Source organism: Myotis daubentonii, chromosome 13 (assembly GCF_963259705.1).
Source record: "Myotis daubentonii chromosome 13, mMyoDau2.1, whole genome shotgun sequence".
In the NCBI taxonomy this organism is placed as follows: domain Eukaryota; kingdom Metazoa; phylum Chordata; class Mammalia; order Chiroptera; family Vespertilionidae; genus Myotis; species Myotis daubentonii.
Window position 1 is genome coordinate 36453991 of NC_081852.1, and position 26126 is coordinate 36480116.

Consider the following 26126-nt stretch of genomic DNA (forward strand, 5'->3'; position numbering starts at 1 on the left):
GCTTTCTACAGTGGGCCTTCTGGACCAAATAAAATTATCCTATCTGAGGATGTGTGGTAGGCAAGTTTGACCTTAGGTCCTAAAAAAGGCCCTCTAAAGGAAACAGATGCCACACTGAGAGAAGGTGTGCTGGCCTTCCTGGTGAGCAGCAGTGGCACCTGCCATCCCTCTGTGACAGGCAGAGGTGGAGTGGGTGCCAATAAGACCAGCAGGCACAGCCAGAAAACCAGGGCTCAATACCACCTCCTCATGGGGGTTACACTGGGCAGGTCAAATGGCCACACCATACAATGTTTTCATCTGTAAAATGGGGCTATCTTTTTCTTTTAATTTTTATTGAATTTATTGGGGTGACATCTACACTAATAAAAGAGAAAGATGCAAATTGACCATACCTTTGCGACACTCACCAGCCAATCAGGAGTGGCTATGCAAAGTAACCCAACAAAGATGGTGGGTTAATTTGCATACACAGGTGCCAAGTGCCAGGGTGGGGCGGGACGCTTGTGTCATTGCCATGGCGACGACGCAGGCATTCTACACTGCCCCAGCCACTCTGGGCCTCTGGGCAACATGGGAAGGTGGAAAGGCAGCTCCCGGCCTGAACAAAGGCAGAAAGGCGGCTCCAGTCGGAGCAAAGGTGGTGCCGGCAGCCAGGGGAAGGAAGGCCCATTCTTGCACGAATCTTCGTGCATCAGGCCTCTAGTTGGTTATTATATAGGTTTCAGGTATACAATTCTATAATATATCATCTTTATACTGTATTGTGTGTTTACCACACCAAGTCAAATCTCCTTTCATCACCATGTAAAATGGGGTTTTATTTCAAAGAGTTGCTGTGAGGATTTAAGAGACTAACACATAAAGGGACCTGGCACACAGAAGGCACCCGACAAATGCTTAACAACTGAAGAAGTGAAAATATGCTCTAGCTACCTAATAGGAAAAAGCAAGGAGCCAATTTTAGTGATAATACCCTTGCTTCCACAAACAAAGCCTCATAATCCATGATGGATGACTTGACAATTTGTAAAAGGTCATCTTTGTATCATGATTTTTTAAAACTAATATTATGATTTCCTCTTTCTGTCCTACCCTAACTAGAACAACCCTTGCCAACTAGATCAACCCTTTATGACATTAGTAAAAGAAAGACATCCTTTACATGAATACAGGAGCTGGAATGCACTCTAAGTAAAACATTTGGCTCATTTAACGTCTTTGTTACTGACTTTAGAAAATCTTAAACACTCACTTCAAACAGCCACATCTCTTCAAAGTATTTTCAGTTTCTTAGAAATCATCCCAATTACCTAGCCAATAACAAACAAACAACAACAAAAAAAAACTTGATTAAATGACTAGTAAATGACAAAAAAAATTTCAGCAACACTTCATACACCAATGCAATGAGAGCTAAGGTTCCTCCATCATAGCCTTTTTGCCATACCTAAGATTAGGTATTTAAAATACACAATGTGAACTTAGAGACAGACCACTCAGCAATCTCCACAGTAACTGGTCCTTTTCGCATTTACAAAAGGGACATGGGAGCAGTAGTAACTGCAGCATTGTAGGTCTGCTTTGCAAAATTGGTTCAATCCCATCTTTCTTGACCAAATGATGCAACCAATGAGCTACAAAGAGAAAACAGAGAAACATGTTCCTTAAGAGAAAAAAGGCTGACTCTTGTGTTGGTTCTAATATTTGCCCCAGAGTGAGGTAGGAGACCCACCAAAGGGCAATTTTCCAGAGGTAGGTAGCCAGTGAGGGGCAGAAACAGCCTCAGTAAAGTATGAGGTGTTTGAAGAGAACAGGAGCAGCCACTGCTGATGGCTTATCAGTAAATATCATAGACCAGACCTTCTGCTGAGCATGTGTCCTAAATTCTTCTTTAAAACCCTCATTCAGGAGAACCAAGATGGCGGCATAGGTTAACACCGGAGTTTGCTGCTTTGAACAACTACTTCAAAAGTGAAACTAAAACACGGAACGGACATCACCCAGAACCACAGAAATGCTGGCTGAGTGGAAGTCCTACAACTAGGAGGAAAGAGAAACGCATACGGGCACTCAGAGGAGGTGCAGTGCTGAAGTCAAATTCTGAGGTGCAGAGTGCGCGGAGCGGGCTGGCGGCGGAGGGCGCGGTTGGCGTTTTCAATCGGGAGGGAGTCGCGGACTCTGAGCTCCAGATATGGGCGAGTCTTTAGGGACCCAGACTCAAACGGGAGAGGCGGGACTGTCTGGCTTCGGTCAGAGCGAGTGCAGCTTTCTCTCCGAGGTGTGCGGCGGTTGCTGGGACTCGGAGAGGCGGAGCCCCTGAGGACAGGACTGAGAGCCGCCATAACTGCTCTCTCAGGCCCACCCTGTTGATCCTGTGCGACCCGCCCCGCCCAAGCCCTGCACAGAGGCATTTGCCGGATAGCCTCAGGCAAAGGCTAGATTAGCACCTCCCTAGAGGACAGAAGTTCTCTCACTGCTGACACAGCTGATTCTCATAGCCACTTGGCCTGGAGGTCAAACCCTCCCTGGAATTAGCTACAACAATCAAGATTTAACTATAAGACTGCGAACAAAGACCACTAGGGGGTGCACCAAGGAAGCATAACAAAATGCGGAGACAAAGAAACAGGACAAAATTGTCAATGGAAGATATAGAGTTCAGAACCACACTTTTAAGGTCTCTCAAGAACTGTTTAGAAGCCGCCGATAAACTTAATGAGATCTACAACAAAACTAATGAGACCCTCGATGTTATGTTGGGGAACCAACTAGAAATTAAGCATACACGGACTGAAATAACGAATATTATACAGACGCCCGACAGCAGACCAGAGGAGTGCAAGAATCAAGTCAATGATTTGAAATGCGAGGAAGCAAAAAACACCCAACCGGAAAAGCAAAATGAAAAAAGAATCCGAAAATGCGAGGATAGTGTAAGGAGCCTCTGGGACAGCTTCAAGCGTACCAACATCAGAATTATAGGGGTGCCAGAAGATGAGAGAGAGCAAGATATTGAAAACATATTTGAAGAAATAATGACAGAAAACTTCCCCCACCTGGTGAAAGAAATGGACTTACAGGTCCAAGAAGCACGGAGAACCCCAAACAAAAGGAATCCAAAGAGGACCACACCAAGACACATCATAATTAAAATGCCAAGAGCAAAAGACAAAGAGAGAATCTTAAAAACAGCAAGAGAAAGAAACTCAGTTACCTACAAGGGAATACCCATACGACTGTCAGCTGATTTCTCAACAGAAACTTTGCAGGCCAGAAGGGAGTGGCAAGAAATATTCAAAGTGATGAATACCAAGAACCTACAACCAAGATTACTTTATCCAGCAAAGCTATCATTCAGAATTGAAGGTCAGATAAAGAGCTTCACAGATAAGGAAAAGCTAAAGGAGTTCATCACCACCAAACCAGTATTATATGAAATGCTGAAAGGTATCCTTTAAGAAGAGGAAGAAGAAGAAGAAGGTAAAGATACAAATTATGAACAACAAATACACATCTATCAACAGGCAAATCTAAAAATCAAGTGAATAAATAATCTGAACAGAATGAACTGGTGATTATAATAAAATCAGGGACATAGAAAGGGAATGGACTGACTATTCTTGGGGGGAAAAGGGGTATGGGAGATGCGGGAAGAGACTGGACAAAAATCGTGCACCTATGGATGAGGACAGTGGGTGGGGAGTGAGGGCGGAGGGTGGGGCGGGAACTGGGAGGAGGGGAGTTATGGGGGGGAAAAAAGAGGAACAAATGTAATAATCTGAACAATAAAGATTTAATAATAAAAAAATAAATAAATAAATAATAAAAAATAAAACCCTCATTCAGCCCTAACTGGTTTGGCTCAGTGGATAGAGCATCAGCCTGTGGATTCAAAGGTCCCAGGTTTGATTCCGGTCAAGGGCATGTACCTTGGTTGCGGGCACATACCCAGTAGGGGTGTGTAGGAGGCAGCTGATCGATGTTTCTCTCTCATCAATGTTTCTAACTCTCTATCCCTCTCCCTTCCTCTCTGTAAAAAAGCAATAAAATATATTTTTTTAAAACCCTCATTCAATAACCTTCAGAGAAAATATTATATAGAGATACCAATTTAATAAGTAAGAAAATTAACTCAGAGATTAAATGACTTGCCTAAAGTCACAGAACTAGTAAGTGAGTATAATAACTGGCTCATAGCATATGGGAGGTACTCAATAAATATCTGATGAGCATGGCGTCTTTACTTCTCCTATAGAGAGAGAAAACACTATTTTTCTCCTGAGAATTTCATAAGTTTAAAGTGAGATTGTGTATATAAAGTTCTTAGTACAGTGCCTTAACCTCTGGAATACACTGTGGTACATGGGTAACAACATTAATATAAAAAGCTAGGTACAATAACCAGCTAGAATAGGGTTATGATAATGACAATGGGTATAATAAACATCACAACAGATAGAAGATATGCAGATATACATAATGGGCAATAAGCAACCAAGTTATAATAAGCGATTAAAAAGATGCTCAACATCATTAGGGAAATGCAAATTAAATGAGATACCATTTCACAATTATCAGAATGGCTAAATTTTTAAAACTGACAATATCAAATGACAGCACAGATGCAGAGCAACTAGGACTGTCACACATTGCTGGTGGGAATACAATGGGTAAATAAACTATGGTATATCCATACAGTGGAATACTACTTAGCAATAAAAAGGGACAGATTATAGATACACACAACATGGATGAATCTCAAATGCATTATGCAAAATGAAAGAAGCTATCTCAAGAGGGTATAGTCTATATAATCCCACTTATTCTGGAAAAAAGTAAACCTACATCAACAGAGAATAGACTAGTGTTGCCAGAAGTTCAGTAACCAGGAGGGTTTGACTACAAACAGGCAGCACCAGGGAATTTGAGGGGTGATGGATTGTTCTGCATGCAGTTTACAGTGATAATATGAATCAATGCATGTGTTAAAACTCAGAATTATATGATCAAAAAAAGGAATTTTATTGTTGGTAAATTTTTTTAATTACCAAAAATAAAAATTTTAAATCCTAGAAGAATTGGAAGGTCTTGGTGAATGCAAAGTTGACATTTGTATGTGGGGAAGGAGGTGACATGTGAGGGTCAAATAGCTCTGAAGTTTCATGCCAAGGAAATATGGTTCAGGAGACCAGGAAGAGCCTGTGTGGGAGCAACACAGAGGCTCTGAGAGGTCACAGAGAGTCAAGAACTTGATTTCTGGCCTGATTTCACCAAATGATGACTATGGAATTACACAAGCCACATCACCCCACTGAGCCATACTTTAGCTAATTCTAAAGTGAGACAATGCCGAAACCGGTTTGGCTCAGTGGATAGAGCGTCGGCCTGCGGACTGAAAGGTCCCAGGTTCGATTCCGGTCAAGGGCATGTACCTTGGTTGCGGGCATATCCCCAGTAGGAGATGTGCAGGAGGCAGCTGGTCGATGTTTCTCTCTCATCAATGTTTCTAACTCTCTATCTCTCTCCCTTCCTCTCTGTAAAAATAAATAAATAAATAAATAAATAAATAAAAAATAAAGTGAGACAATGAAGCAAATGATCAGGAATGTCCTCCCCTACTATAAACATTCTAAGGCAGTGGTTCTCAACCTTCTGGCCCTTTAAATACAGTCCCTCATGTTGTGACCCAACCAAAAAATTATTTTCGTTGCTACTTCATAACTGTAATGTTGCTACTGTCATGAATCATAATGTAAATATCTGATATGCTGGATAGTCTTAGGCAACCCCTGTGAAAGGGTCGTTCAACCGCCAAAGGGGTCGCGACCCACAGGTTGAGAACCGCTGTTCTAAGGACAATTTCCTTTTAAGCTATTGAGTTTGGGAAGACAGTAGGACAAATAAGTAGAAATACCACCAGGGAACAAAATAAAGTGAAAACCATTGATGTGTGTGGATGGCAGAGTGAGGGAAGTGCCACCTTCTAGCATAATAGAAACCAAGAAAACAGCAGTTTCATTGGGGCAGGGGAGAAGGGCTGGAAAAACTCAAGGACCAAAGAGTCAAGATGAATGAGGATCAATAAAACAAGACTAGCAACGAGCCAGCAATTCCACTTCTGGTCATTTTTCCAAAGAAATCCAAAACACTAATTTGAAAAGATATGCATCCCTATGTTCACTGCAGCATTATTTACAATAGCCAAGATATGGAAGCAACCTAAGTGTCCACCAATAGATGAATGAAGAAAGAAGAGATGGTACATATATACAATGGAATATTACTCAGCCATAAAAAGGAATGAAATCTTACCATTGTGACAACATGGATGGACCTAATGGGCATTATGCTGAGTGAAATAATTCAGACATACAAAAACAAATACCATATGATTTCACTTATATGTGGAATCTAAAAAAAACAAAGTAAATAAAACAGAAACTAATAGATATAAAGAAAAAACTGATGGTTATCAGATGAAAGGGGAGTTGGGAGGATGGGTGTGAAAAGGGAAGAGAGGAAAAAGTACACATTGGCAGTTACAAAATAGTCATGGGGATACAGTCAACATTGCAATAACTACGTATGGTGTCAGGTGGGTACTAGACTTATGGGATGATCACTTCGTAAGTTATATAAATGTCTCATCACTATGTTGTACACCTGAAACTCATATAACATTTTATTTTAACTGTAATTTTTTTAAAAAAATTTTTAAACAAACAATAGATTACACAGATATTTCAGAGATCAACAGAGTGAGTGACTGCCCAAAAAAGTAAAAAAGGCTACCATCAAACTTTGCATGCTGTCTGAGTACATCTTGACTGTATCCTAGTTGTTTTGCCCTTGCATTTTCAATCTCACTCTGCCTTCATCTTTGCTGTTAGAAGCCTAGAATTTAATAAAACATGTAGGCGTAGTTTTCCTGCAGCAGCCTACTTCAGAGGCTGCAATTTTCAAAATTTAGGATTTCCTGGAAATTAAGAATATGACTACTGAGTGCCGGTGAACCATTTATGCAAAGACTCCAGAATTCTGGAATGAAACCATTTTATTTTTAAAGGATTTAATAGAATGTAAAGAATACAACTTAAGGATTAAGATTTTATTGTCACTTTATTAGTTTGTGAAGCAGAAAAATAGTTTGAAGTCAATAATATTCCCAAACAGACCAACTGAAACGTGACAATCCTGTCCAAAGCAAGCCCAGAACACCACTTCATGGGCTTCAACTCTTTCAGCCAAATGAACCCAGGGAGACACACCACTCTGAGCATTTAACCAGAACTGAAGGAAGATTAGGGAAATTAACAGTTAAAAAGTATACTTGTGTGGACCCTGAGAAAGACAATACCTATCAAGAAGGACTCCTGGTGGCAAACTGGGCTCAAATTTAAAAGAAGATCCTAGCAACCAGTTTTACCAGTAAGCATGAGCCTATCATGCAAACTGCACTTGAGGGAGAAGCCTGCACTGAACTAACTGCCTGTCTGCACTGTGTTCCTGCTCTCTAAGACAGCCCTTACACAGGATTTCCTGGAATCCTATTTCAACCAGTAGGACTAAGGCTTCCCCATCCAACCAGAAATGCACAGTTTTATCCCCCTCAACGCGTTCACTGACCAGAGTGACACCGTTCTGACCAATCAGGACAGTGCTTTTTGTACCAAACTGCATGACGATGGACCAATCAGGGACAAGGGGCAGAGGCTTCTGTCTATATAAGTTAGTTCCTGCCCTAGCCAGTGGCTCAGTTGATTACAGTGTCTGTTGGTACACTGATGGTGGTAGGTTTGATTCCCTGTCAGGGCACATACAGGAGTCAAACAATTGATGTTTCTCTCTTACATCGATGTTTCTCTCTCTCTCTTTCTTCCTTTTTCTCTCTCTAAAATCAATGAAATAAATATATCATTGGGTGAGGATTTTAAAAAATTAAAAATATCTAAGTTGGCTCCTCTCTGGCTCCAGAAATGCACTTTCCCTTTCCACCAAAGACTGAAGACTGCATTTCTCCAAAGGGTGCTGGAACTGAAACACCAAGACTGGAGCTGGAGCTGAAACACCAAAGACAAAACACCCAAGAGGTCTTGCCAGACCAGAGCAGAGAAGAGCACGTGAAGCAGAGCAGAGTTGTCTAGCCAGAGAGGGGCCTCACCCCAGAACTGTCTCACCCCAGAACTGCCTCACAGCCGTGCTGCCCCCCGCCGTGGTTCAATCACAGTTGAGCTTTTTGCACTGAATAACGTTTCCTTCTTCACCAAACCCCAAACTGGGAATTCCTGTGAGCACGGAATTAGCACCAATGACCATCAATTGACACTTGCAAGCAAAGTTAGTAGGCAGAAAACTTTTCCAACACCACTTCTTCTGTCTTTTTGGTGATTAAATGTAAAAACATAAACATGATATAAGCTGGTTCTGCTGGTTATAAAGAAAGAGAAAGAGCAGATGACTTCACCTCAAAGCTCAGTCTCGCCCTAGCCGGTTTGGCTCAGTGGATAAAGCGTCGGTCTGCGGACTGAATGGTCCCAGGTTAGATTCCGGACAAGGGCACATGCTTGGGTAGTGGGCTCCATCCCCAGTGTGGGGTGTGCAGGAGGCGGCCGATCAATGATTCTCTCTCATCATTGATGTTTCTATCTCTCTATCCCTCTCCGTTCCTCTCTGAAATCAATAAATATATATATATATATATATATATATATATATATATATATATTTTTTTTTTTTTAAAGCTCAGTCTCTTTACCACCAACAACTCACTCACTTTGGGCAAATTTCTTCACTCCTTATCTTCTTCTCTGCATCTATAAAATGGGGATCATCATGTACTCCCATCTATACTCGGGCTACCACTGCCCTAGCCGGATGAGGTCATGTCTGTACAGGCATCCATGGAGAATACAAACAAAAAGACAAATACAAGATGTTATTGCTGCTATTCTGTTTGAAGGGGGGGGAGGGGGCCTGAATGCATTATATGTGTATTTCAAACACATACAATCACATCCCAACTGCCTCTTTCAAGTCAACCATATGCTTCTCTTCAACCACAGCTGGGCTGTTTGTTGAGCAGATGCTGAAATGGGTACAGACAGAAAGGTGGTGACAAAAAAAAAAATGTGTCTCTCCTCCTGGTTCTGAGATGATTAAAAAAAAATAATTTCTTATGCACTTATATTCTACTAATCTTTTCTGAGAGCCTCCTGTGTGTCAGACACCATGGTAGGCACTAAAAAGAATAACATTTAAAAAAACCAGAATGTTCACTCTGGAAAAACTACTAGTAAGTAGCCAATCACAACCCAGCGTGCATGGAATTATCTAGGCAGACACAGGGGAAACACTCAACCCAGATGGCTGGGTGGGTTAGGACGATGATGCTTGAGTCCAGCTTGAAAGATGAGAATAAATTAGATGAGTGAAGCAGGGAAAAGGCATTCTAAGCAGGCAAAAGTTGTGGAAGCAAAGAGCCACGAGGGAAGGGGAAGGGTGGGTGAAAAGAATAAAAAGAAAACAACGATGGAGGCTCATGCGTTCACCTAGGCACTCGGGCTTTCTCCTAGGGACACCAGGAACCACAGACACATTTAAGCAGGACTGACATGATCACCCTTGCAGTTAGGAAGAGGCTTTAACAACAGCTGGGAGAATAGAATGAAGACAGGCCAAAGTGTATAGCTATGTAGAATTCCTGGCAGGAAGTGATGAGGGCTTAAGAATGTGGATGAATGCAAGAGATGATAAAGAGGTCCAGGTGGTGTGGCTCAGTGGTTGAGCATCATCCCATGCACCAAAAGGTCATTGTTTTGATTCCCAGTTAGGGCACATGCCCAGGTTTCAGGCTTGTTCCCCAACAGGGGGCATGCAGGAGGCAGCCAATCAATGATTCTCTCTCATCATTGATATTTCTCTCTTTCCTTCTCCCTTCCTCTCTGAATCAATAAAAAAAATTTTTTTTTTAAAAAAAGAGGAAAGATGACCTTACTTTGATAACTGGAAGGACATAGGGGTAGAGGAAAAGGAGCTGTGGATGAGTCTCTGGTTCTTTCTGTTTTGATAACTGAGAAGAGGATGGTCTTTTACAAAATACCAGAGAAAGTACAGCTTTGTCAGGCAAGATGAATTCACTCTGTACATGACTTCATGAACAGAAGGTCACTCTGTACATTTGTGACCAACTAAACTATCACCCTTCTCGTCATTTAGTTAGCTATTCCGAATTCCCACAGGCAAGAAGACCTCTTAAAACAGAATGGGCCCTAGCAGGTTTGGCTCAGTGGATAGAGCGTTGGCCTGTGTACCAAAGGGTCCCAGGTTCGATTCTGGTCAAGGACACATGCCTGGGTTTCGGGTTCAGTCCAAAGTAAAGGAGGCCGTCAGTCAATGATTCCCTCTCATCAGTGATGTTTCTATCTCTCCCTTCCTCTCTGAAATCAATAAAAATATATTTTTAATAAAGCTAGCAAGAATTATTTAAAACACACACACACACACACAATGGGATGGCTAGGCAAAAACTCACTTCCATGATCTTCTCAGTGTCCAAAGTGAGAACGGCCCTCACATGAAAGTGGGTAGGTGTCTTACCCCAAACCAACGCAGCCAGAAAAAGAGGGAACTAAACTTTAATCCAGGATGGTATGCTTTTCATCTAGTATGCTATACTGCTCCATTAAGGATCTAGTACTATTAGTAATATATAATAAGGATTCAATAATCTTGACGTCTGACCACTTTATTCTCCTTTTGTGACTCCTTTCTGAGAACAGAGTCCCGGCGACCCTGATCTAACCAGTTTTAATCCCCAGAAACATGATTCCCACTGCTGAGCTCTGGCTCAACTGTCCTGGTACACTACAAATCTCTGCTCCATCTCTGCTTCTTAAAATTCATTCCAACGACTACTTCTGATAACCAGCCACTCTGGCTTTGCAAATGCAGGAAGAATATTCTAGTTTCTATAGGAGCTATTTCTGAATTCATTTGTTCTGCCTCATATCATGGCATGAAAAGTTCCTTGAGGGCAGTCCTTATTTAGCTTATTTGTATCACTGGCTGAACTTAGTATGATACTTCTCCCACCTCAATGGCTTGCTTCCTGTGACAGTGTTAGCTCTTCGAAGAATGGAGAGGGAGGCCGCTGGAGATGGATACAAACACTGTCCTAGGCATGAGAGAGCAGTGAACCAGACAGCAAGGCCCCTCAGCTTAGATTCCAGGGGAGTTGGATATTTTATATATAAAATATAAACACACACATATAAAACACACACCCCAAACACACAAAATGTATGTTAAAACTGGGGGCTGGGTATATATGTACATGATATTATTTTCTATATTTTTCTATGTTTAAAAATATTTTCATAATAAAACGAGAATAAATAAATGTAGAGTTTCTACTTCCTGAGGAAAGAACTCGATAGCCAAACAGATTAATTCGCAAAGGTTCTAGAGAGAGAAAATCTTATTTTAATATATTATTTTTTTAACATCATGCTCTACAGCTAGCTGAAGAGCAACCAGGAGAAATTTAGACTATGTCAGTTCAAGCAAACAATAAAATGAGGTCCTTACTCGGTCTAGACCAGCGGTTCTCAACCTGTGGGTCGCGACCCCTTTGGAGGTCAAACGACCCTTTCACAGGGGTCACCTAAGACCATCGGAAAACACATATATAATTACATATTGTTTTTGTGATTAATCACTATGCTTTAATTATGTTCAATTTGTAACAATGAACATACATCCTGCATATCAGATATTTACATTACGATTCATAACAGTAGCAAAATTACAGTTATGAAGTAGCAACGAAAATAATTTTATGGTTAGGGGTCACCACAACATGAGGAACTGTATTAAAGGGTTGTGGCATTAGGAAGGTTGAGAACCATTGGTCTAGACTTTCCTCATCCACCTCTCATGTCCGTATTTTCTGTAATGGTAAATGATAAAAGAAAACAACAGGAAAATATAACCACTCTCTAATATAGTTTGGTCTTAGGAAAGTAACCCCTAGTAATGATCACTACCGTGTACTCTACATCTACAACGTGCTGGGGATTGACAGACATGATCCCATAACAAATCTTTAAAATGACCATTATTATCCCCATTTTACAAATGAGGAAATTAGGATTCAAACAACTCAAGTAATTTGATCAACATCCCATTCCCAATGATTGGCAGAGTGGAGCACCCAAACCCAACTCTGCCAAGAATCAAAAGCCTTGGTGTATTTTCATTACACCATGATATATGCCTCCCAATATCTGATATTCCCTCTCTCATTCTTTAAAAACTTCTGGGCTCCACAAATGAGTGAATCTGATAAAGAAAATTTCCAGCAGATAGTTCAGTAAATCAAAAAAAAACAAAGAAAAACAAGAAATCACAGTCTTGAGATATACAGTATCCGAAACAGTACCTCCCAATATTAACTCAAGGCAATAAAGAAAATTGAGTGGCAAAGAAAACTAAACTGTACAATCCTCTCTAGTCATAAAAGAAATATTGCACAATTATTTTAAATCAAACATCCGTAACATTTGAAGGGACTTTAAAGATGCAAGTGGCAACAAATCTGTGAGAAATGAATTCTTAAAGTCAATTTCTAATACTATTTATCTTTAAACATTTGTTACTGTAAGGAGTCCACAACATTTGTCTTCTACACGGAGACAGAGGAATGGGACAAACAGGAGCGTATGTGAGCGGGTTGAGATTTTATTATTCATTGAATTTCCAAAAATTAAGAAGCGCATAACACTTGGAATACATGTCATTGTTTATTCCATTAGGAGTCACATTAACTAGTCTGGAAATGAAGTACACATGAGAAAATGAAAAAGGTCACATTTAATCTATGCATCAATATTTCTGATGCCTAGAATTTATTCCTAAAATAGAGGCTTCAGTGCACAGAAGGCCCTGCACTTTCGTCATCACTTCCACCTCACAGTCTACATTTAAGGGGTCAAAACTGCTCTAACCATACCTCCCAGACAGTAGGAACATTTGAGTCAAAACCAAACAATATAATCACAGCGTCTACCAGCTGGATCTCCGTTCCCTCACCACTCCACATCAAAGAAAGGGGACTGCTTCCCTGGCCTGAGCCTGCACAAGCCAAGCTGCCCATCACAGGCTGAGGGCTGAACCTCATACATGGATCAGGCAGATGTTCCAGGGAAGAGTCAAAGAAGCAATCACTGGGAAGATAGAGGACCAGAAGTGTAGAGAGCCTCAAAGACTCAAAGAGGGAAAAGGTAAGGAAAGAAGGGTGTTACACGACAGTCAAGGAGGAGGAGGATGAAGAAGCATTCAGTGCCACAGGGTCAGAAGTAATGCCATAGAGGCAATCTCAGTGGGGTGATCAGGGAAGACTCAGATTAAGGGAGATTCAGACACTGTGAGTATAACCAGTCTGGAGACATTTACTCATGTTCCTTTTTTGATCAAAACCTACTCAAGAGTGGGGTCTGCTTTCCCCTAACACACCCAGCAGTAAAGACACAGAGCACTGGATATCATTGGTCCGTTGTGGGCACACAGGCAGGACCCTACATCTCTGCCAAGCTCTTAACGCACCTCCTACAACCACAGCTATGACTTTCCAGAGGACCACAATGCAGCGGATTCTACAGTTTCAAAATCACACTTCCAGTCAACCACCTAATGTTATAACTTAAAATAGACTTCAACCGTATAGTTGAAGTCATTTGCCTAGAAAGCTGATGCAGTGCCAGGTTAGTGAGCTACACTCAAAATGTTAATGGTACAAAAAAGCCGAACCAGCCGAACCGGTTTGGCTCAGTGGATAGAGCGTCGGCCTGCGGAATGAAGGGTCACGGGTTCGATTGCAGTCAAGGGCATGTACCTTGGTTGCGGTCACATCCCCAGTAGGGGGCGTGCAGGAGACAGCTGATGGATCTCTCTTATTGATGTTTCTAACTCTCTATCCCTCTCCCTTCTTCTCTGTAAAAAAATCAATAAAATATATTTTAAAAAAAGAAAGAATCCCAATCATCTTTTTTTCCCAGAGACACATCTCTGCTTATGTCTTGCATGTTAAATCAAAAAATTTATTCAGGCAGTATTATAATTATTCTTTGAAGTAGAATATTTGACTGATTGCCAAAAGTGCTTAACTAAATATGTAAATTATATGGCTAAGTATTAAACATGCATGCTATTTTGTTGTAGAAGTCACCTTAATTTAAATCAAGGACAAAAAAATAATTAAACATAAAAGATAAAGCAGCGCCCGGCCATCGTGGCTCAGTGGTTGAGTGTCAACCTATGAACCAGGAGGTCACATGCCCACGTTGCGGGCTCGATCCCCAGTAGGGGGGTGTGCAGGAGGCAGCCGATCAATGATTCTCTCTCATCACTGACATTTCTGTCTCTCTCACCCTCTCTCTTCCTCTCTGAAATCAACAAAAAAAAAAAATACATTTTTTAAAAGATAATGGAGCAAGAAAACAGACTTTTAATATAAAAATAAAATCCACGATGCTGTCAGTAAACTCACGAAGGCCTCTCTTCTGATATGTCACCTGCCATTAGAAAATGTGGGCAGTATAAGCAGACTAGACTGGCATTGTTTAAGCTATGGTTAGTCACATGTGATTCCTATCTAGCCTATAAAAGCACAAAACATGTCACTACTCTTACCACAAAGCAGAAGGTTAACCTCAATTTCCCACATCTCCACAAAAGAGTACCTAAATCATGTCACTGCAGGTGGCTGTGCCCCAGCCAGTGGACCACCGGGAGGAGTCTGTGGAGAATGTGTTACTCTATATTCCCCATCAGGCCTCTTCTGCCACACAGATATGGGAAAATATACAGGTTTAAACGAATAGTGCTTGCTGTATGCACACAGTTTGCAGCCCAGAACCGCAGATCCCCTTCCAGACTGTCATCCCTAATCAGAAATTCCCTAGTGGCCTAGGTGAGCCAGAGTCAATCATAACTGCATATCCAGAAAGAATTCTGATGAGAATTTTACCAGCTAACACTGAGTTGAGGAACCAACACCATGGCCAGCTTTTCCCTCTTGAGGTACTGACAGGCAAGAGCTATCAGAGCAAAAGCTATGAAAACACCAGGCAGTTTTCCAACAACTCTGACAGGCCTCACTCAAGGTTGCTGCCAAGTTCACTGTGAGAGCTCTGTAGTTCTGTGAAACTGCTCTCTGTACCTCAGGCAACTACTAATGCTTTCAGCTGAATACTGTTGGAAGTGCTTGGATGTTTACATGTCAGTGAGGCAAGCATTTCCTTGACCAAACTTGGATATGGCAGCCCTCTAATAAAACTGATCATGGGAAGAGATATCTATTTTTTTAAAGCCTGTTTAAAGATGTTTGACTTGAACAGATTTACAGCAGCATTATTCACAATAGCCAAAAGGTAGAAGCAAACCCAAGTGTCCACTAATGAATAAATGAATGTGGAATATAGATACAATGGAATATTATTAGGCCTTAAAAAGGATATATGCTACAAAATAAACCTTGAATACATTATGCTGAGTGAAATAAACCAGACACAAAAATACAAATACTCATAGTACGATTCCACTCATAGCAGGCCTAGAATTGTCAAATCATAGATAAAGAAAGTAGAAGAGTTGGTTGCCAGGACTGGCGAGAGGGGTAAGGGAACATTTTTTTTTTAATGGGTACAAGGGTTTCAGCTTGAAATGATGAAAAAATTCTGATGGTGGATGGTGGTGATAGTTGCGCAACAATGTGAGTATACTTAATGCCACTCAATTGTACTCTTGAAATTGGTTAAAATGATAAATTTTATGTTACATGTATTTTACTAATTAAATTAAATGTTTGTACCTTTTTAAAAGTAGATTAGGTTCAAAAAATTCTCAGTCATATCTTAGAAATATTATATCTTAAACCTATACAAATGAAATATATATTTCCATGTATAATTAAGGATTCACCAAAACTGACTTCAGTTTCCAAACTTGGCCAAAATCCGAAAGGCCAAAGAACAGAATGCCTTCTTGAAATGCTGTTTTTGGCGACCGTGAGCTAGTGTATCATCAATGATTGCACCACATCAGCATGGCAACATCAGCAATAAGAACAAAGCATACCGTTCAAATATTTACCGGTAATATTTGAAGATTCATTTCTAAAAATTGGTGAGCACTCCAGATGTATCTTAGAATAAAAATCTTCTCCCCACAAAGACCCCCCCCCCAAGGATGGCACCCCTATGTGACACCCATAGGATTTTGTCGTGTATCTAATATGAGATGTCCAAGAAAGGGATGAGATGGTGAGTTATTACATATTTGACAAGGCAGTTTGAATAAAAGAAAATTCTAACACTGTACTTTGCAGATAACAGTAACAACAGAGCATGTTTACTAACAATATCAGAGAGCAAGCTAGCCCTAGCTGGTTTTTCTGTGGTTAGAGAGAGCATTGGCTCTCGGACTGAAGGGTTATGGGTTTGATTCCGGTCAAGGGCACATACATGGTACACTGGTTGCAGGCTTGATCTTCAGCCCCGGTCAGGGCACATGCAGGAGGTAACCAATCAATGTGTCTCTCTCACATCAATATTTCTCTCTCTGTGTCTTTCTCCTCCCTCCTTCCACTCTCCCTAAAAATCAATGGAAAAAATATCCTCTGGTGAGGATTAACAACAACCGACGATTACTTGCGGAAAGCAGTCGACTATTAGAAACAGAGGTGCTTGGAGAGCAGACACTTCTCCCATATTACATCTGTAAAGATTCTCTGTCACTCTTCTCCAGGGTATAAGCTGAAAGTGTGAGCAGGCAGTGAAAGCCGAGATGCAGATGGAGATCTGGAAAACAGCTTTGTTATCTTGAAAGCTCATTACGCTGCTCCCAGGCCACAGTTTCAGAGCCAAGGCTTCCGGACTCTTTCTCTCAACTGGCTGTGAGAAGGAGCAACTGTGTGCAAAACATCAGGGAAGAAATTGTATACAGGCAACAACCTTACTTCTGTGTCTGCGATTATTCAAGCACTGCACAAAGCTGGGGGGAGGGGTAACTTCAACGAAACTGCATGATCGCCACCAAGGAAACCTTTAGTTCCAGAAGAGCCAGTTATCTGACAAGAGTTTAATAAGCTGGAGGTAAACTACCACTTACAGTGTTTTATATTGACAGCTAGCAAAAATAATTCAAAAACATAAATAAGAGCCTTGCTCCTCCCTCCTCTACCTCAGCTGAAAGTCACTACCTACCCAGTATCACAAATGCTCTCTGCACTGGTTGTATGTGCTAAGCAATTAAGTTCCTGTACCACAATGCAATGACTATCATGTTAATAACACTGTAATCATTTTGTAAAATTTCCAATTTATACTTGTATCCCAGAAGTCAATTCTAGAACAGTGAGATTTAGTTTTGGCAATTCTATTCCTTTTAATATACTGTCTTTCAGCATTTGATCAAAATGTTTATTGGCGCACATCCAATATTTATAGAAAAAAGAATGGAGCGATATATACCAAAATAATAGTGGTTATCTATGGGGATAAGATTATGAATGGCATTCTTTTTGCTTGTATACCTTAAATAGAGGAAGAGGGAGGGGATGGGGTAAGAGTGAAAGGGGTGTAGAGGAGAAGAAAGAAAAAGAAAAGTTTTTCTAAAAGAAAAACCCAACAGGTTAAAAGGCAAATACAGAGCAGCCTTGAACAGTCAGCACAGGCTGTACACTGCCAACTCCAAGGACCACCATTCACGACTCTGGCCATCCTACCCCTTATCAATGTCCAGCTCAAACCTGCTCTCCCCAGTAAATGCCTCCATGCACATTTCAGCCAAAAGTCCCGAGTCCCAGGCGCTAGTACAGACAGCATTTAATCACACTGCACAGTCACGAGGCCATCGCTCAGCTGTCCTCTCTGGAGTGTAGCTCCAGAGCAGACCCCACAACTCCTTCCCCTTCGGACCCTGACAGCCTGACACAGCCTGACACACAGGGAAAGCACACCAAGTTTAGCAGAGAACACACTTTCACAAACTTGCCAAACGGTGCCAACAGCATTTCGCCTTCATCTCAGGCCTGTGACAGGCCGCCACGCCACCAAAGACAGTCATTACTTTCTCCTTCTCAAGAAACCTGCTTTGCCTTTGAAGGAGTTAACCTTTACTGGAGCTTTGTAGGGTCAGTGAATTGAAATGCCTCCTAGTTGTTAAAGCATATCTGCCTGGAAGAGCCATGCCTATGGTGACTGGGAGAGGCCACGGCTGTGCCTTGTGGCAAAAATGCCCCTAGGGAATCAGGACTCCCAGATTCCAATCCAGGCCTTGCCAGGCTCCAAGAAGGAATTTAAACCAGATGATTTCTAAGAATAAAGCACCACTCCACATGACAGCAAACACCACAGACAAAGTAAGTTCAGAGGCCCAACATTCAGAACAACATAAGGCCCAAGAGAGGTGGCAGTGAACGACAAGAGACAATTCCAGGTGAGCTGGTGATGCGACCCGTGACAACTAGCACAAAGAACAGAAGCCAGAAAGGAGGCAGGACTATCCCCCACTTCTAAAGCCACCACCCCTTTCCACCCAGAGTCTTGCACTGTGCTGGGGAGAAAGGAAGAAGACAGTTCAACAGCAGGGCATTATCAGACATCATGACTGACTTCAGGCTTTCTAGAACATCAGGGATTTCAGGTCAGCAATGGACCTAACAGGCAAACAGGAGAGACCTAATCAGACTTCACAGTCAGTCAAACTACCTGTTAAAGAGTCATTCCTTTTGTACTTATACAAAACGTATAAGTACTTATAAAACTTTTTATAGTCAATATATGGCTTGACTATTTCCTTTGTAGACTATAAACTTGTTAAGGGCAGAAACCATGCCTGCCTAGTTCATAACTATGTCACCAGTCCCCAGCAGGGTGCCTGCCTCACAGTAGGCACTCAGCTAGTATATCCTGAATAGTGTATTTATTTATTGTTTTTAAAAAATCAGTACAGCCATGGCTGGGTTGCTCAGTTGGTTAGAGCATCATCCCCATATACCAAGGTTGGGGGTTCAATCCCTAGTCAGGGCACATAAAAGAATCAACCAATGAATGCATAAATAAGTGGAATAGCAAATGGACGTTTCTCTTTTTTTCGCTTTCCCTTCCTCTCTCTTTTTGCACATACCAATATTTTTAGAAGAATGTTCTACATGAGTATTCTTTTAGATATTATTTTTTAAGTGTTGCTTAGTATTCCATTGTGCATTATACATAATTTAATTAATCCCCTATTGCTGCATTTTGGTTTCCAACTTTCCACTATGATAAACAGCTCTGGGATGAATAATGGTCTTAATTATTTCTTAAACTCCCAGAAGTTGAATTGCTGTATCAAATAATGTGTGAGTATCTATGCCATTCTCTTAATAGCTACCCTTCATACCCTTATGGTGAATGACAACTGACATTAACTTTATTATTTAGGTAAACTACTGTGGACTTCTCACACAGAAGAATCTCCTCAAACAGGTGTCTTTGACATCAGACTCAAGCTGTCCACTCCAGACCTATTTTTGGTGCCATCAGAGCCAGAAATCTGAGGAAAGCATCTGCTCAAGTGGACTCCTGCTCTCCTCCAGAGCTCAATCTGCTTTTCTTGCGTTAGTGGAGGGGAAACCACACTGCAGCTTCACACTCCCCTCCCCCTCCCTTCTCCCACTAAGTTCACTGGTCTTCCATGCCGCCAGCCAGCTATACCATCCTGCTTCTCTTATTTCCTCAGAAGAATAGCTGAACCTGTCCCACCCGAATCACAGAAATATCAAGTCCCTTATAACTGCAATGAGGCTCTGTGTGTGTCTGCCTCCTGCCTTTAGGCGTTCACTTCTCATTAGTTCTTCTAAAAAGGGGACAGACAGTAATAAAGACCCTCAATGGAACAGTTTTAACCTTTTATCCACTTTCATAAAAATGGGCCTTTTCAAGATCTTCCAAGTGAATTTAATGAAAGTTTTAAACACTCTCCCCAGAAAAATGCACACACCTAAAATGATAAATTTTACTTCAGTGGCTTCGTGAAACCATCAAGGACCCCAGTAAGGACTCCTGGGCCACTGATAGTGCCTTCAAACAAATGGCCATCAGGAGACTGGAGACACTCCTGAGTGTTCTCACCACGCTGTCTCTGTTTCCAAAATCAAAGGGAGGGGAAGAGCCAGGTTCAGGGCCCTATGGAAACTTGGAGTGCTGCCCAGCACAGCTGCTGGTAACTCTGCAGAGCCTTCAGAGTAACTCGGGTGTCACTACTCCAACAGCAGCAGCAAAGCAGATGTCAAGTCACCCACCTCGTGAATGGGCGGCAGAGCCCTTAGGAGGCACGGGTGAGGCTCTGCCTCCTGACCACCTGGCATGCTACAGGTATATTCACTGGCTTGATTAGTGTCCGTCCCATTACCAAGAAAACTCCATGCAGACGAGGCCTGCAGACAGTTCACACCTACACTGTATTCTTGGTCTCAGCCAAAGCAGCGGGTCCCAGTGGTCTGGAAATTTAGGCAAGAGACTGAGGCCATTACAAAGAGACTTGCCTAAGAGCAAAGGCATACAGGAGGCATTCCATGCCCTCGGGATCTGATGGTGAGGAGGGTGAACTAACGGGAGGAGGAACAGGGACAGGCTCTGGGATCAGGCAGAAACCCCAGAGGAGACTACAGTCCACATGGTGAAATCTCAACCACACACAGCCACAAATGTGGGTACAGCTGGACAGTCTCGTGCACTGACTCCCTGCCTCACTCACAGCGCATCTAGTCAAGGTCCACGCGCCCCTGAGGGAGCAGGAAGGGAACCAGCACTCCCTCCCCCTCAGACAGAGAATCTCCGGGGCACCTTCTGCTGCCACTCCCCAAGGTCGCCCTGCACTACCCCAGGCACACGCCCAGGGCTTTCAGCTGACAACACTGAGATCGAGTGCTTATTATTCCCATTTCACATGAGAAAAAGCCGGTGCCCCAGAAAGACAGCCATACCTGTCCCCACTTGCTCTCTCTTAATCTCGGGTTACCAAGGCAGCCTGCCTTGGGCTGAAGGCCATGGAGTCTCCCACACAGGGTGTTTCTTTTCCAACACCCTTTCGGGCCCCGTGGCTTTTCCTCCAGCATGCCACCTGTCTGAGCACCTTCACCAGCCACCGCCCTGCCTCCTCACACACTGCCCTCTCCCCTCCTCGCTTTCTCAAGAGAAATAAACTCCTCTTCTCTTTGGGCTTCAGGAACATCCGCACGCCCATCTCCTGTTCAGCCAGCCGCCCAAACTGTTAGCCTGTTTCTCAGGAGGGTGAATGTTCGCGGCCCCCCTTCAGCTGCTATTCCTCTCCCCTTCCTGACTTCTCCGGCCTCTGCTCCACGGGGAGGGGGCATCCCCTTCAGCCAACCCTCCCCACCTCCTTAGGAGACAGGGTTCTTGAGGTCTGTTCTCCACCGCCCTGTCCCCAGGATCTTCCTCTTCTCTCAACCTTCGCTAAACCTGTGACTCAGGAGCGCCATTCCTAACCTGAGCATCATCCACCCACTGGCTTAGCTGTGGAGTACCCGCCCCCGGCCACCCTGTAACCTGAAATTAATCATCACATCCCTTATAATTTGTCCTTATTTAATGTTACTCATAACAGCCTTCGTGGCTTCACACAGTATGCCTGAATGAAACATTTAAAAGACTGGCTACCCCACATTTTACACCGTTAACAGGGCCAGCCTGCCAGGAGCATCAGTCACCACGTGGAAAATACCAACAGTGAAGAATCTACCACTCATTGCTCTTTCTATAAAGTGGTTTGGGCACGCAACTGAAAGGAGTTTTTAGGGGTAAAATAGGCAGGTTTAGGGAATTTTAGAAATAAAGAGGGTCGGTCAATGGGGGAGAACTGCAAAGTTGGGGGGCTGGGAGCTGCCAAAAGGCATTCACAGAGCGAGAAAAGAGATGCCACAGCCTAAGGGGAGAGGAAGACACCCACTCACCGGAGACAGGGGAAAGCCACCGGGAGTAGAAAAACAACAGGGAGGACGAGGAAAACACATTTTCACAGGGGACTGAGAATTCTGCCACAGAAGGGGGAGGAAGAAGGGGACCCACGTGGGGTTTGAGCTTTGAAGCTGCTATAGCGACCAATCAGAGGGGACTATCAGGACCCAAAGAACTGCAGCCTTTATAAACCTTAGGAAAAAGGGGCTTAGGTGGACACTCCCTGGGGACCCCCACCCCGCGTGGGAGTCTGTGCTTGTTTTCCAATAAATTGCCACTTTTTCCTAGACCACCTTTTGTCCATGGCTTCATTCTTCGAATCCACCTGGACAAGAACCCAGGAAAGAAATCACCTTTGTATCCTACTCAGAGAAAAACCACGCATTTCAGTTTGGTTTCCACATTTCACAACTAAATAGGATTGGGGGAGGACATTCTGAAATAAGATACTTTTTTATTAACAGGATAATAAGCGGCTGATAATTGGAGTCAAGAGACACTCGTGTCAGCTATCCCGCAATCACAGAACTCATGGAGCCTGGGGACTAGGCAGCTAGGGGTCAGCGAATCCAAACTCTCCATTACAGACAAGGGAACAGAGACCAAGCTTGCCAAGGCCATAGCTTGGCACGTGGGCCTCAGCTTGCATGTTGTTTATAAGGGTATTAAGAAAGGGGAGGGAGAGGGGGAGGGAAGGAAAAGAGGGTAAAGCAGGAAAAGAGAGGACCAAGGAAATGAGAAAAGCCAACTATTGAAAACAAAATTTTAAGCGGAATTTAGCACTTTGCCAGAAATTGAGCTATAATAAAATAAAACCTTGTTTTTAATCAGATATTTCTTTTAAAAGCTGATTTACCTTAGAGAGAGTTATTCCTAAGATGTAACTAAAATTTAGCTACATTTTTTTTAGACACAAAGAAAACAAACTGCCAAGTGTTCCCTACAACACCCTATGTGGTTTTGAAATGCAGTTCCAGTTCCCCTTGCTGGCTGACCACTTACAGCACACCTCTTCCTAGACGCCTCCCTGCCGTGGGAGTTACCTCACTAAAAATGGAAACCCCCCCAGAACAAAACCAAAACAATACCACTTCCAGTTCCAGCTACAGTGACTATGGCATCATTTACCTTCTCACGTTGCTGCTGTACAGGAACCTGGAACAGGCGCCCTTCTCCCCCGTCCCGCCCACCCCTGCCCCAGGAGGCTTGGTGTGTAGCTGCCACACTGCACTCACTCCACTCTGTGGCGATGTCATTTGTCTGTGGACATGTCTGTCTCCCCCTCCCCAAGTCCTCAAGGACCCACACGCCATCTCACTCATCTCTGTTATCTCAAGGCTTACCAGGGGGCCTAGCCCACAGCAGACAGACCCTTAGCACATATTTATGCCATTGTAAACCCCAGGCTATAAAAAGACCAGACTGGAGAACACCTGCATGTGTGCACAGGCCTCTCTGGCCTCCCCAGACTTTCCTTAGCAATCCCCACCCCCATACACCCCCCTACCCTTCACCTATCCTCTGACCAAGCAAAGGAGCCCTCCCTGGCTGCCAGAGTCCCAGGAGAGATACCGAAGTTTCTTCCCAAATACTTTAATGTTCTCCTCTGAGTGATCCTAAGTCCCGATTTCCTACAAAATCTTTCAATTCTAAAATGTTCTCATTCATTTGTTCAGAAGAGGGAAATGCAGCCTCAATTGCAAAACAGAAAACTTGTGCTACAATGACAGCAATTCACACTTCTTGAGGGATTCCTGTGTGTGGGCGCTGTGCTAAGCTTGGGCCTAAGTGGCTACCTTACCTCAGCACAGCTGGAAATGGGCACACAGCCCTTCGTTTCCTTTTCATGCCTTTTCTTTTAAGAGCCTTCCTGCAGCCAGTTTTCTACTACAATTAATCCAGTCCAATAAGATTCCCTCCCGCCTCTCCACAGGCAGACTGTGTATCTTCATACATTTCCGTTTCTCTGCGCCCAAATCTTCCCCAAGGCATAAATGGTGGACACAAAGCTTTGCTGTGCCTATGGCAGTGAGTGGGTGAAAAACAAAAATAATAATAACAAAGTTAAAACAAATCAGGGCATCTTCCTAAAATGAGATGCATTAGATGCTACTTCATGCTTCTAATGAGTTTTAACTTGCATTTTCCAAATTTTCTCTCCCCCCTGGATTACCATCCATCTTAGCCGTGTCAGAAACACTGCTAGGGACAGAAAGCAAATTTCTACCCTGCACTGGCTCGGACATTCCTCTGCTGGCCTAGATAAACAGGACCTCGTGGGTTGTTTTTCTTTCATGAGGTGGGAAGTATTTTAAATTTCTGAACCTGAAATCGGCTCACCTGACTGTAACTAGAAGTGGGAGCAGCTGGCCCCTCATTGAGTGAGTGCTGCTCACGGCAGGGTTCTCAGGGTGGTCTCCAAACCAGCAGCATCAGCAGCCCCCACCCCCCCGCCAACATGTTGGAGGAGTCAGCTACCAGGCCCCACCCCCACCTACTTGCCTCAGAAACTGGAGGGGGTGCGCCCAGCACAGGGTGTTTTTCACAAGCCTCCAGGTGACTGTGATACCGGCTGAAACTTGAGAACCACCAGCTTAGGCTGATAAACCTCCAAGGTCATGGGAATGCCCTGCTGGGCTCCCCCGTGTTTCACAACTCTACATAAATCATGTCTCTCCACCGACAGCACCTACTCTGGCCATTTTTGCCAACTGGCAAAGGCCCCAAACATCAAATTCCATCAAAGCACTACTTCTTTGTTGGGCAAATGAGTTGTGCCCCACTCTCCTCAGTTCTAAAAAGGGGACAGTAATATCCATCTCACAGGACTATCACAGGGATCAAGGACTTAGTGCCTTGTAGGTGGTTAGCCCTCAACAATATGAATCCCTATGATTACACCTTTGTCAGAACTAGAAATACAGCAAAATGAAACCTTCATCCTGTATGCTAACCCCCTGACCTCTTCTATCCGGTCCTTCCGGAGCCCTGACCAAGGACATCCAGGATGGACAGAGACGGCACGTGACCCACTCACTGTCTATCAAGCAGGTACTTATTTAAGTCTGCAACCTGACCACCCATCATGTGCCCAGCAATGTGCAGAGAAAGCCCACTCTGCCTCCAGCAAATCTTTCTGGACAAAAGCCATCAACTCTGGGGCATAAGACCTCTCGGACCTACCCAGTAAGATAGGAGAGAAACAATGGATATGAACTAAAGTCATCTTAAGAAGAGCGAACACCTTAGAGCAGCGGTTCTCAACCTGTGGGTCATGACCCCTTTGGGGGTCGAATGACCCTTTCACAGGAGTCGCCTAAGACCATCGGAAAACACATATATAATTACATATTGTTTTGTGATTAATCACTATGCTTTAATTATGTTCAATTTGTAACAATGAAATTGGGGGTCACCACAACATGAGGAACTGTATTAAAGGGTCGCGGCATTAGGAAGGTTGAGAACCACTGCCGTAGAGTGATTGTCTTGTGCCAGGAACTAAGTGCCTGACATGTTAATTTATGTTGTTCTCACAACAACGCTGTGAGGTACCTGCTGTTACTGCACCGCCCTCGAGGGTTAGGGAACTGAGGTGCAAAGGGTTTACCTAATCTACCTAAGGCCCCACAGCTCCTAAAAAGTAAGGCCAAGATCTGAACCCAGACACTCTAGCTCAGGGGTGGGCAAACTTTTTGACTCGAGGGCCACAATGGGTTCTTAAACTGGACTGGAGGGCTGGAACAAAAGCATGGATGGAGTGTTTGTGTGAACTAACATAAATTCAAAGTAAACATCATTACATAAAAGGGTACGGTCTTTTTTTTTTTAGTTTTATTCATTTTACGCAGGCCGGGGCCGTAGTTTGCCCACGGCTGCTCTAGCTCCAGGGTCAGTGCTCTTAACCGCTGTACTGTAAGACACATACTAGTTATCTAGGCATCTATTAGCCACTTGTTATCACTGATCGCAAAGCACTTAAATTTAGGGACAAAATCCACTGTCTGTCAGGACTGCCCTCAAAGCCCTGACAGAAATGCTAATTATACTTCGTTTCACCAGTCCCACCTCTCCCCCTCATCTAATTCTACCCAAATCAAGTCA

General features: G+C 43.2%; 1 protein-coding gene across 10 annotated transcripts in view; it reads right to left on the reverse strand.

Annotated features, from left to right (window-relative positions):
- Positions 1-26126, reverse strand: part of SGMS1 (sphingomyelin synthase 1) — a 247466-nt gene that overhangs the window by 214012 nt on the left and 7328 nt on the right. The window contains exon 1 of one of the 10 annotated variants that reach the window (XM_059662711.1): positions 1256-1275. The exons of the other annotated variants lie outside the window; for them this stretch is intronic. The gene's annotated coding sequence lies outside the window, so the exon portion shown is untranslated. Of the gene's footprint in view, positions 1-1255; positions 1276-26126 lie in introns of those variants that run through there. 10 annotated transcript variants of the gene reach the window in all.